Source organism: Triticum aestivum, chromosome 6D, assembly GCF_018294505.1.
Source record: "Triticum aestivum cultivar Chinese Spring chromosome 6D, IWGSC CS RefSeq v2.1, whole genome shotgun sequence".
Taxonomy (NCBI): domain Eukaryota; kingdom Viridiplantae; phylum Streptophyta; class Magnoliopsida; order Poales; family Poaceae; genus Triticum; species Triticum aestivum.
The window spans coordinates 372,925,400-372,938,575 of record NC_057811.1 but is presented as its reverse complement, the minus strand read 5'-3'; positions in this window follow the sequence as shown (position 1 = coordinate 372,938,575).

Sequence of the window (13,176 nt, the reverse complement as noted above, 5' to 3'; positions counted from 1 at the left end):
CGACTTCCATCGGACGTGGACTGTACGTGGAGAGGCTGACAGCTGGGCGGCCGCAGCAAGGAAGTGCCTCCTTATTACGTGGAAAATAATGATTCCTCCACCTGACAGCTGGGACCCACTGGACGGGCCACTGTATTTCGCGGAAAAAACGTTTCCCCCTGACTGTTGGGACCCACCAGCTTCATCTTCGCACGCAAGGAAGTGCGTCCGGGCAAAAAAAACGATTCGCCCCCTGACTGCTGGGACCCACCAGCTACACCTTCACACGCAAGGAAGTGCGTCCGGGCAAAAAAAACGATTCGCCCCCCTGACTGCTGGGACCCGCCGGCTACATCTTCGCACGCAAGGAAGTGCGTCCGGGCAAAAAAAAAGATTCGCCCCCCTGACTGCTGGGACCCACCAGCTACATCTTCGCAGGCAAGGAAGTGCCTGACAGTCGGGACCCACCTAGTCGAAGCGTACGTAGCGTTGTCATTCTGGTCGCGAACGTGTACGTACATACTGGTCGATGTAGAGGCGTGCACGTGTCGTAGTAGAGGCGCACACGTGTCGTAGTAGAGGCGCGCACATAGCATGTACACGTACGTACAGCGGCCAGGGTGCAAGAAAGAAAATACGGCCACGTATGTGTACATACGGGCGGGGTCTCGAACGCCTACTCGCGCATACGTACGGCCAGGGCTCGTGTACATGGCTGGGTCGGAACGGAGAAACAGCGTCGTCGTCGTGTTCATGGGGAGGCAACGGAATGCGTCGTGTTCATGGGGAGGCAACGGAATGCGTCGTGTTCATGGGGAGGCAACGGAATGCGTCATGTTCATTGGGAGGCAACGGAACGCGTGGGAGCCAACCGGCTGGGTCGGAACGAAATGCGTGGTCGTGTTCATCGGGAGGGCTTGGACGGAACATGCGATGGAAACGAGGCCTGGCGTACCGCAAAACAGAGGAAACGGACCTCCTACGTTCGGAACAGGGTCCTGTTGATCGGGAGGGGTGTGGCGTACCGCAAAACGGAGGAAACGGACCTCCTACGATCGAAACGGGGGTCCTGTTGATCGGGAGGGGTGTGGCGTACCGCAAAACGGACGAAACGGATCTCCTACGGTCGAAATGGGGTCCTGTTGATCGGGAGGGGTGTGGCGTACCACAAAACAGACGAAACGGACCTCCTACGGTCGAAACGGAGGTCCTGTTGATCGGGAGGGGTGTGGCGTACCGCAAAACGGACGAAACGGACCTCCTACGGTCGAAACGGGGGTCCTGTTCATCGGGAGGGGTGTGGCGTACCGCAAAACGGGACTCCACGGGATACTGTTCATCTCCACCGTCGACCTCCTCCAGCCTCCACGGGCTACCGTCGACCTCCTCCAGCCTCCACGGGCTCCTGTGCATACAGCCTCCACCGCGCGCTACTCGACCGGCTACTGTTCAACCACCCCTCCACGGGCACCCCTCCACCGTCTACTGTTCATCCAGCCCTCCACACCACGGGATCCTGTTCAACCACCCCTCCACGGGCACCCCTCAACCGTCTACTGTTCATCCAGCCCTCCACCACACCACGGGGTCCTATTCATCCAGAGGCAACGCCACCGCTCACTGTTCATCCAACCCCCCCCCCCCCCGCAACGCTCACTGTTCATCCAATCGATCGGCTTCAGTTAGCAGCAGTAGCGAAGGAATCGCTCGATCGGGTTCAGTTAACAGCCATCGATCGATCGCTCGGGTTCAGTAACGCGTAGCCTGCAGTGCAATCGCTCGGGTTCAGTTAGAGCCAACGCCTCGCACACACGCGCGTACGTGTACGAGAGAAACGCGCATCGCTCGGCCCCCGACCTCCCACCGTAACCGGGAACTCCCCGAAATTTTCCTCCCCCTCGCTTCTACCACGGTTTTTTCCATCATGGACGGCCCAAAGAATGTCATGCAGCTGCGTCTCCGGCCCGCCCAGGACGAAAATCCCATTTTCTGTCATGATTTTTTGTCATAGAAGTAGGAGCCCACCACATCTATGATGATACCGGGTTTTGTCACAATTATCGTCATAGAAGTGTCATATGTATGACAGAAAAAAATTCGTTCGGCCCAAAATGTCACGGATGTGTCTTTTTTTGTAGTGAAAGGAGGAAGAAGACGGCGCGGGCGGTGTCGATGTAACTCTCGAGCCTCGATCCAGCGGCGAGGAGGAAGAAGCGGTCGGCGACGCGTCCCTTGTGCACGGTCCCGAGGCATGGGGAGGGCGATAGCCACGGCTTCTACGGCGGTGAGGCCATGGCTGCACTCGGGTGCTTGCTGGGGGAGGAGATCTGGGGCGAGAGGGGAGGAGTGGGGGTGAGCGAGTGGACAAGTGGGGAGGGGAGCCCGAGGAGCCGCGGAGCTGGCGATCTTATCCCCCCTGCGGTGGGGCGGCGAGGCGGTCGGGTGGCGACCGACGGGCACGCTCGGTCGTGTGAGCAGTAGGAAGGAGGGAGACGACCGCAGCAGCTGGTCTAGGTCGGCCTGGGCCTATCCCTGTGGCCTAAGGCCAACTCCACCGCGCGACCCCAAACGGACGTCCGTTTTGTCCGGATTCTGTCCGTTTGGGTAGGGCAATGGGGTCGTGTCCGGGCGTGTCCTGGGATGCGGTGGCCGTGCGCCCAGCGCGCGGCCGCATCCGTTTGCCCTGTCCTGTCCGTCGGGGCCAAAAATGCCCATATTTTAATCAAAACTAGTTTGCACGTCCAAATACTTGTCTGAAAATTAAAATAGTTTTACAACCCAATTGAAATTGTCTTTAATAAAATAGTTTTACAACCAAATCAAAATGGTCTTGACTGAACATAAAATGAACCAATACATCTATTGGTTGCCAATGTGATCCCACACGTGCTCAACCAAGTCATTTTGAAGATACAAATGAGTGTGCCAATCATGCAGCTCACGGTGGAATTGGACAAATTGTTCAAATGTGGCCGGGTCTTGGTGCAGGGGCTCAATATTTTCACCTTGATAATCAAATCCTTGGTCGAAGATACTCTCATCACGCTCGTCCTCGACGATCATGTTGTGCATGATCACACAAGCAGTCATCACCTCCCAAAGCTTCCTTTCATCCCATGACAGTGCAGGGTTTCAAACGATACCCCACCGGGATTGAAGCACACCAAAAGCACGTTCCACATCCTTTCTAGCACTCTCTTGCATTTGGGCAAATCTCTTTCTCTTCTCACCTTGGGGTTTCGAGATTGTCTTCACAAAAGTTGACCACTGAGGATATATACCATCAGCTAGATAGTATCCCTTGTTGTACTGGTGGCCGTTGATCTCAAAGTTGACAGGTGGGGAGTGGCCTTCTGCAAGCCTTGCGAAGACTGGAGAATGCCGCAGCACGTTGATATCGTTGTGAGAACCTGCCATGCCGAAGAAAGAATGCCATATCCAAAGATCCTACGAAGCCACCGCTTCTAATATGACAATGCACGCCGACATGCCCCTTGTACTGTCCTTGCCAAGCAAATGGACAGTTCTTCCACTCCTAGTGCATACAATCTATGCTGCCAAGCATGCCTGGAAAGCCTCTAGCTGCGTTGGTCGCCAACAATCTCTCTGTATCAGCGGCAGTTGGCTGCCTCAAGTACTCTGGGCCAAACACCTCGATCACAGCCTGGCAGAACTTGTACATTGACATCAGACATGTTGTCTCACTCATGCGCACATACTCATCAACCAGATCGCCTGGAATTCCATATGCAAGCATGCGGATGGCCGCGGTGCATTTCTGGTAAGAGGAGAATCCAAGCTTGCCAAGGGCATCCGTCTTGCACTCGAAGTATGGGACATGAGCAACCACTCCCTCTCGGATACGATTGAACACATGCCTTGCCATACGAAAACAGCGACGGAATTTATCCGGCTTGAAGAGCGGGGTGTTCGCAAAGTAATCGGCATAGAGCAGGGTGTGGCCTCTCTCCCTGTTGCGGTTCAGGTTGGGAGCACGGCCAGGGAGTGACCCCCTATACCGAGGAAGCTGCCGTTGAATGTGGTCGTGAACGACCAGTGCAGCCACCACAAGATCTTCATCATCCGACGACGAATCGTCCGATGAACAAAGGAAGTGATGGAAGAAAAACTCGTCTCCACTGTCCATACCTTTGTGGGCAAAATGTCGAACACCTTGCGGTCGTGGTGGCGAAGAGGCCGCGATGATCACCTCGACGCAGCAGGGGTGGTTGTCGGCTGGCTACTGTCCGCTCTGGAGCTCTTGTCGGAAGTTGTCGTGGTACGTCGCCGGTGGTCGTGTCCCCTCTGCCACCGGCAAAGATGGCGATGGCCAAACCTCCTCCGTTCGACGGCCAAAACTACGGCGAAAGCGCGGGCGTGGTGGCGGCCATGTCGAGACGTGGTTTGGTATGGACGGCCGGGGGCTGCGCGGTGAGGAGGCGGCTGGAGAATAGCGGCGGCGCCGGCGGCGGGGCGGGGCGGGGAGAGAGGGTGGAAGCGTTGGGAGCGGAGGGACTGCTAGTGTCCCCGACAGGCGAGCCATGGGGGGGACAAGGGCGTGCGTCGAGGCCGTCCGCGCGCGTCCGTTTCACCCCAAACCGAGCGCAAGTTTGGGCCGGGGATGGGTCGAAAATGGACGGAATCCAGACATTTGTCTGTTTGAGGCCGCGTGTTGGGCCGCGCTATTCGTCCGTTTTACCCCAAACGGACGCACCCGGACAAGATGGGGTCACGCGGTGGAGTTGGCCTAAGGCCTAGGGGCATGAGGGTTTCTTTCTTTTTCTTCTTTTTTTCATTTTCTATTTTTCTTTTATTTGTTTCCGATTCCTTTTATTTTCAAAAGTAATTTAGTTTTATAAAATATAAAACTTGCTCCTTAACTAGTGTTGTAAATTAAGCCACTGCCACAAAAAGTTTGGCATTAAAATAAAATAGATTGGAATTTTTATAATTTAAAAAGCAATTAAAATATTGTTTTGGCCCCTGTTTTAATTTTTTTAGGGCATTAAACCATTTTATAAAATGTTGGTTTCTCCACCATAATTATCTATGGATTATTTGCCATCACATGAACTTTTTAGTTTTCATATTTGTGAATTTATTTGATTCACTTATAATTTGAATTTGATTTCAAAGTGGAATTTAAAATGAGATATGGGTCAAAAGATGATCAAGCACTGTTTAGCAAAATGACTTAGTTTAACCAGAGAGGGTTACTGTAGCTTATTACATAGGGGTGTTACACAACACTTATATGTGAAGTTAATAACAAACTTTAATACCGATATTTCTACTAACCAATGATCATGAACTAATATTCTTTCCTATTACGACATCAATACAATTAAACCATATGTTTAATATTTAGTGGTTTGCATGAAAGTTTTTATTATATCCCCCTTGAATCCCTATCCTTCTCAGACTAGTCTTATAACCCGTACATATTGCCAATTGCTAACTAATACTCTCAAAAATATTTAAGTGAAGCATGAGAGTGCAATCATTTCTATAGAATATAATCATCGACGTGCTCTAAAAGATATAAGTGAAGCACTAGAGCAACTGCCTAGCTCAAAAGATATAAGTGAAGCACATAGAGTATTCTAACAAATCACGATAAGTGTGTGTCCCTCTCAAAAGGTGTGTCCTGCAAACAATGATTGTGTCAAACTAAAAGAAAACCAAAGCAAAACTATGATACAAGACGCTCCAAGAAAAACTCATATCATGTGATGAATAAAAATGTAGCTCCAAGTAACATACCAATAGATTGTAGATGAAAGAGGGGATGCCATCCAGGGCATCCCCAAGCTTAGATCTTGGGTCTTCCTTGAATATTAACTTGGGGTGCCTTGGGCATCCCCAAGCTTAGGGTCTTTCCGCTCCTTATTCCTTCATCCATCATGATCTCACCCAAAACGTGAAAAGTTCAGCACACAAAACTCAACAGAAACCTCGTGAGATCCGTTAGTATAATAGACAAATCATAAACTTTACATACTGTTATGAACCCATTAATATTTTATTCATGTATAATATATATCGTATTCTAAATTTTCTCCATGACGTATACCCCCCGATATAATCCATAGCATCATTAAAACAAGCGCATTATTCAATAAAAAAACATAATATGTCTAAAACAGAACAGTTTGTAATGACCTGAACAAAAACTATACTTATGTAACTCCAAAAAATCTGAAAATTAGGACAACGCGGGAAATTTGTATATCAACCATGTGTAAAAAATTCAGAATTTTATCACGCTCCAGTGAATTATAGTAACTCCAGCACTGGACGCAAAAGTTTTTGTTTTTTCACAGAATCAAGTCAACTATCAACCAAATCATCCCAAAGGCTTTACTTGGCACAAACACTAAATTAAACATAGAAATACAATTATAACAGTAGCAATAATTGTGTCGGCACACCAAAACAGAAAGTAAAAGCAAAATTTTAAGATAACTATTGGGTTGCCTCCCAACAAGCGTTATTGTTTTACGCCCCTAGCTAGGTGTAAGGCAATGTTTCAAGTATTCTCATCCTTAGTTTCCAAATCCTTTTAATCAAGTCTTCCAAGACTTGTCTCATTAATTCCCTACTCTCATGTTCTACTTTTCTAGTAGAACTTAAATAGTTGAAGCGACTTTGTTCGGTAATTTTAAGGTTCATTACTTCAAACTTCGAATCATCACCATAGAGATCTTCATACAAAACATGCACTTCATCATCAATAGGATCTCTAGACATACTTTCAAACCACTCTTCATTAAACCCTTCACAAATCCCCTTAGTGATCCATTCAAATTTATCACAAGTATTGTGGTACAAGGTTTCAGTTAACTTAGCATAGGGAACTCTCCTTCTAATATTTTCACCGTAAGCAAAATAGTCATTAGATTCCAGCCTACGTATGGTTTCCTTATCATGGAAGATCTCTTCTATAGGAGGATGCTCGAAATCAATTTTATCTAAGGCAAATATATCCCTAGCTTCTCTAATTATATAACCAAATTCACGCATAAGGGTAATGGTGGCGTTCTTTTTAGCCTTGGGTTTATGGATGTTGGGGAGTTCAAAGAATATATTTTGTAAAGAGGGATGGAAATGCAGAGCTTTTCTTTCCAATTTAACCACAAGCATAGCAATAGCATCCACATAGCAATTTGTTTTGTCAAGAATAGATCCTTTAATTATTGGTATGACTCTCGTGCAAGTAAAGAATTCTTGAATGATATTCTTCCCAATAATATTCCCACTACCCACATGATAAGTTTTAGTTTCAAAAATTGTAGGAGATTTATTTTCCGAAGGATCATGCTTAAGATCAAACAACTTAGGCTTATCCTTAAGAGTATCACTAGTGCTACCTTGAATAGCATTTTCAACAATAACTTTCTCAAATTCAGAGGTGATAGCAACTTCAAGCAAAGCAAGCAAACAAGCAAAGTAACAAAGCAAAATATTTTTGTGTTTTTGTTCTTTAGAGAAGTGGAGGGAGATGAAAAAGAGAGGCAGATAAAAAGTAGAGCAAGTAGATGATAGTTTGTATGTAGGAACCTGACAAGAATTGGATGATGTCTCCCCAGCAACGACGCTAGAAATTCTTCCTGCTACTTGTAAACTGCGTTGGGATTTTCCCGGAAGAGGAGGGGTGAATCAGTACAGTAGAGATAAGTATTTTCCTGAGTGAGAACCAAGGTTATAGAACCAATAGGAGAACCAATAAAACACCCTTCTCCAGCACTTACACACATCAAAGTAAATACTTGCACCCAACGCGGGCAAGAGGGTTGTTAATCCCCTTGAACTCGTTACTTGCAAGGATTAATTCTAATAGTGATAGATAGCTAGATAGGTAGATAAAAATAAAAGTAAATAAATTGCAACAAGGTAATTTTGGTTTTTATAATATGATAAAAGTAGACCTGGGGGCCATAGTTTTCACTAGAGGCTTCTCTCTCGAAACAATAGCATATGGTGAGTAAATAAATTACTGTTGTGCAATTGATAGAAAAGCACATATGTATGATGATATGCATGGCAATGATCACACATATAGGCATCACATCCGTGACAAGTAGACCAACTCCTGCCTTCATCTACTACTATTACTCCACCAAGCGACCGCTATCCAGCATGCATCTATGGTGTTAAGTTCATGACAAACAGAGTAACACTTTAAGCAAGATGATATGATGTAGACAAAGTAAACTCAAGCAATATGAATGAACCCTATAGTTTTATCCTTAATGGAAACAAATACAATACATGCCTCGCTACCCCTTCTGTCACGAGGTGAGGACACCACAAGATTGAACCCATTACAAAGCACCTCCCCCACTGAAGATAAATCAATCTAGTTGGCCAACACAAATGGATAGATCGAAGAGAAATACAAAGCTATCATAATCATGCATAATAAAGTTAACAAAAGACTCAGTTACTTTCAATGAATAATCTGATCACCAACAATTCATCCGATCCCAACAAACACACCGCAAAAGAAGATTGCATCGGATAGAGCTCCAAGAAGATCGAGGAGAACATTGTATTAAAGATCAAAGAGAGAGAAGAAGCCATCTAGATACTAGCTATGGACCCGTAGGTTTGTAGTAAACTAGTCATGCATCATCGAAAGGCAGCAAGGATGGCGTAGAAGCCCTCCGTGATCGATTGTCCCTCCGGCAGAGTACCGAAAAAGGCCTCCAGATGGGATTGCGGAAGAACAGAAGCTTACGGTGGCGGAAAAAGTGTTTCGGTGCCTTTCTGGGGGTTTCCAAATATTTGAGAATTTATAGAAGTGGAATTAGGTCAGACGGAGCCACATGGGGCCCACAAGGTAATAGGGCGCGCCCTACCCCCTAGGTGTGCCATGTTGCCTTGTTGTCTCCTTGCTTCGCGTCTGGTCTCCTTCCGAAGCTTCTAGGGCCTCTTTTGTCTAGAAAAAAAATCATCAAAAAGTTTCGTAGCCTTTGGACTCCGTTTGGTACTAATTTTCTGGAAAACTAAAGACAAGCTGAAAAAAGCAACTAGCACTAGGCACTTGGTTAATAGGTTAGTTCTCAAAAATGATATAGATAGCATGAAATGCAGATAAAGTATCCGAGATTGATAATATAATAGCATGAAACAATCAAAAAAATATACATTGGAGACGTATTAGTGTTTTCTCTGAATTTCTTTTCTTCGAGTTGTCGTAAGGAGAAGACCATGATGAAATTGATGAATGGATCTCATATGCATTAATGCTGATCTAACAAAGAGCCAACATTACCTTGTCTTCTCCTTTGAATAAAATGTTTGCAGATTCCAGCTTAGTCCACAACACACTTGCACTATTATTACTTTCACATCATTCGGTCGTGCAAGTGAATGGAAATAATGACGATGATTTGATGAAGTGATTGCGGTGAAGGAAAGCTGGTATGAACTCTTCTTGTCTTTTTGTAAATATGTTTAACTCAGTCAATCTTGATTCAGTATATTATGAGTAAACATGATTGTGATGACAATTAGAGATTATAGTTTTTCATGCCATGCTTAAATATCTAGGAGTGGATAATGATTTATCTTGAGTGTCAATATGCATTAAAATGGTCGTGATGTAGTATGTTAGTATGGTATCCTCCTCTGAACAATTCGAGTGGCTTGACTTGGCACATGTTCACACATGTAGTTGATTCAAAACCAACGCAACCTTCATGATATTTATGTTCAGGGTATTTATAACCTACTCATGCTCATATTCAATGTTAATTATTATCAATGCATGATTATGACCGTTGTCGCTCTCTAGTTGGTCGCTTCTCAATCTATTTGCTAGCCTTCGCTTGTACTAAGCGGGAATACTACATGTGCATCCAAATCCTTAAACCCAAAGTTGTTCCAAATGAGTCAACCATATCTACCTATTTGCGGTATTACTTTGTCGTTCTAAGTAAATTGCATGTGCCACCTCTAATCATTCAAATAAACATTTGTTTTGTGTGCCTGTACCGCTCATGGAGCGATGGGGCGGTCAATATCTTCCATGCTAAGTGGGTTACTATCATGATGGGTGTTTATTCACTTGTCATTGCACGAGAGAGGCTGGTAATTGGGATGCCCGGTCCTGTAACTGAAAATAAAGAAAAATATAATAAAACAAACACCCCCGAAAAGTTGTATTGTTTCGAGGGCACCCGAGGATTCGGCTATCCATGGCTTGTGCTTATACGGTTGAGGGGGAGTAAACTTTACCCTTACGCATGGGAACAGCTGATAATGTGTTTAGCATGGAAGATATTGAAATCCTTTGTTATGACGTTGACAAGAAAAGCACACCTCTCAAAATGTATTCATCTCTGTTTTAAGCTTCGAGCTCTGGCACCTCTACAAATCTCCGCTTCCCTCTACGAAGGGCTTTTCCATTTACTTCCATGTTATTTACTTTTATTGTTGAGTCATCACCTTCTCATTCAGGCACCAACTTTGAGAGTGTTATTGTCATTCTTAGTTTAACATGCATTGAGTAGTTAATGTTGGATGTGACCATGACTGGGTCTCTTCTATCATGAATTACAATGTTTAGTCGCTGCTTGAACTTCAGAGGTGTTGTGCATTTATGTTTTGCGGTCTCAGAAAGGGCTAGCGAGATACCATGTTATCATATTATATCATGATTATATTTTATTATCGCTCGCTAGTTGGTTATGTTATTGTCATGAGTAAATGTGAGACCTAAATGTTATCATTCACATGGTTAGTTCATAATCTTTGCAAAAAACTTGAACGCTGGTTAAGTATATATACAACAACGAGAACAAAAGAGTTTGTAAAAGTTTTTCGTTATCACTTTTAGTTTTTCAACTGAATTGCTTGAGCACAAGCAATGAGTTAAGCTTGAGGGAGTTGATACGTCCCAAATGTATCTACTTTTCCAAACAGTTTTGCTCTTGTTTTGGACTCTAATTTGCATGATTTGAATGAAACTAACCCGGACTGATGCAGTTTTTAGTAGAACTACCATGGTGTTATTTTTGTGCAGAAATAAAAGTTCTCGGATTGGGCTGAAAATTTACGGAGATTAATTTCAAAATATATAAAAAAAATATTAGTGAAGAGAACTACTAGAGGGGGACACCACAGAGCCATAAGCTCAGGGGCATGCCCTATGAGCTCATGGGTACCATAGGCCTCCGTCACCCCTAACTCCAACTCCATAAGTACCGTCTCGCAGAGAAAAAATCAAAGAGAAGGAACCATCACATTTTACGATATGGAGCCGCCGCTACCTCCTGCTCTTCATCGGGAGGGTTGATCTGGAGTCCGTTCGGAGCTCTAGAGGGTGGAATTCATCACCGTCGTCATCATCAACCCTTCTCCATCAATAATTCCATGATGTTCACCACCGGGAGTGAGTAATCCCTTGATCTGGAGTCCGTTCGGAACTCCGGAGGGTGGAATTTGTCGTCGTCATCATCAACCCTTCTCCATTAACAATTCCATGATTCTCACCATCGGGAGTGAGTAATTTATTCGTAGGCTTGCTGGACGATGATGGGGTTGGATGAGATTTGTCATGTAATCGAGTCAATTTGTTAGGGCTTGATCCCTGGTATCCACTATGTTATGAGATTGATATTGCTATGACTTTGCTATGCTTAATGCTTTTCACTAGTCCCAAGTGCAAAGATTTCATATCTGAACCCTCTATGTTTTCATGAATATATTTGAGTTCTTGATCCTATCTGCTAGTTATATGCACTTGTTATTGTTCTGATCCGTAGACCCCAAAGTGACAATAGTTGGGATACTATCCGGGGATGACTGTAATTCGAGGAGTTCATGTATTCACCATGTGTTAATGCTTTATTCTGGTTCTCTATTAAAAGGAGGCTTTAATATCCCTTAGTTTCCTTATGGACCCCACTGCCACGGGAGGGTAGGACAAAAGATGTCATGCAAGTTCTTATTATAAGCACGTATGACTATATACGGAATACATGCCTACATTGAATTGATGAATTGGAGCTATTGTGTATCACACTAGGTTGTGACTGTTATATGATGAATGTCCTCCAACACAAATATCCATCGCTGATCCAATGCCTGCACTTTTCTCATATTGATCTTTGCTAAGTTACTGATGTTGTTGTTACAATCATCACACACTGTTATCGTTCCTGTTACTATTACTACTGTTACTGCTACTACCAAAACTATCAAACTACTGTGCTACTAAACCCTTTGCTTCAGAAATATTATTTCCCATGTGTGGTTGAATTGACAACTCAATTGCTAATGCTCATCTTTGGCTCCCTTGTGTCGAATCAACAAATTTGGGTTAAATACTACCCTTGAAGACTGTCTCAATCCCCTATACTTGTGGGTTATCGTACGTGTGGGCTTGACATTCAGTCCTCGCAACATTTCCCCTTTTCCTCTTCTTCATAACATTGGATGGGTTTTGCACATCCTACAACTCCTCCTTGTCTGTGAGTGGTTTTCCATCCACCTCTCCCTCCCTCCCTCTCCCTCCCTTCCTCTCCCTCCCTCTCTCTCTCTCATGTCTTATCCAAAAACCATGCCTCCGTGCATAAACGTTGTGGTGCTCACGACGTTTTTCATACTGCCAAACTTCATTCCTGGATTACGAGGCTTAGGCATGGAATACACTTCCATGTTGTCGTATCCTTGATTAGAGTTGATCGTACCTGATTCTGGAGTTGCCAGTTCACTACCTGTTGGCTCCCCAAAGCTCCCATGCTAGCATTTGGTTTTGTACAAGGCAAGCTACGGAGTATGCTCATCGTACGAGCACCTACAATGCAACATGGAAACATACTATCAGTTTTTCTGGTGTGGTAAACTCCATTCAAGATGCCAGGTAACTTTCATATTGTTTAAACGGTAGTTTAGTCACATATTAGTCTCGTGATTCACAAAGATTGATAACTGATACACTATGAACACGGTAGTTTATACACACGTTGTCTGGTAAGAACCTTACATATAGACTGGTAAAATATCATATTCTTTTTTGTTATCTTGGTAGTTTACACACCAGAAGGCTGATAATTTCTAACCAGAAATAACGGTAAACAACATAGTTGTGATCATGGTAGTTTATACACATGAAGGTTGGTAAGTGCACATAGATTTTTTACTTGCGATAGGGATGTTGGGGCTGGCAGAACTATGCTCGTCGTACGT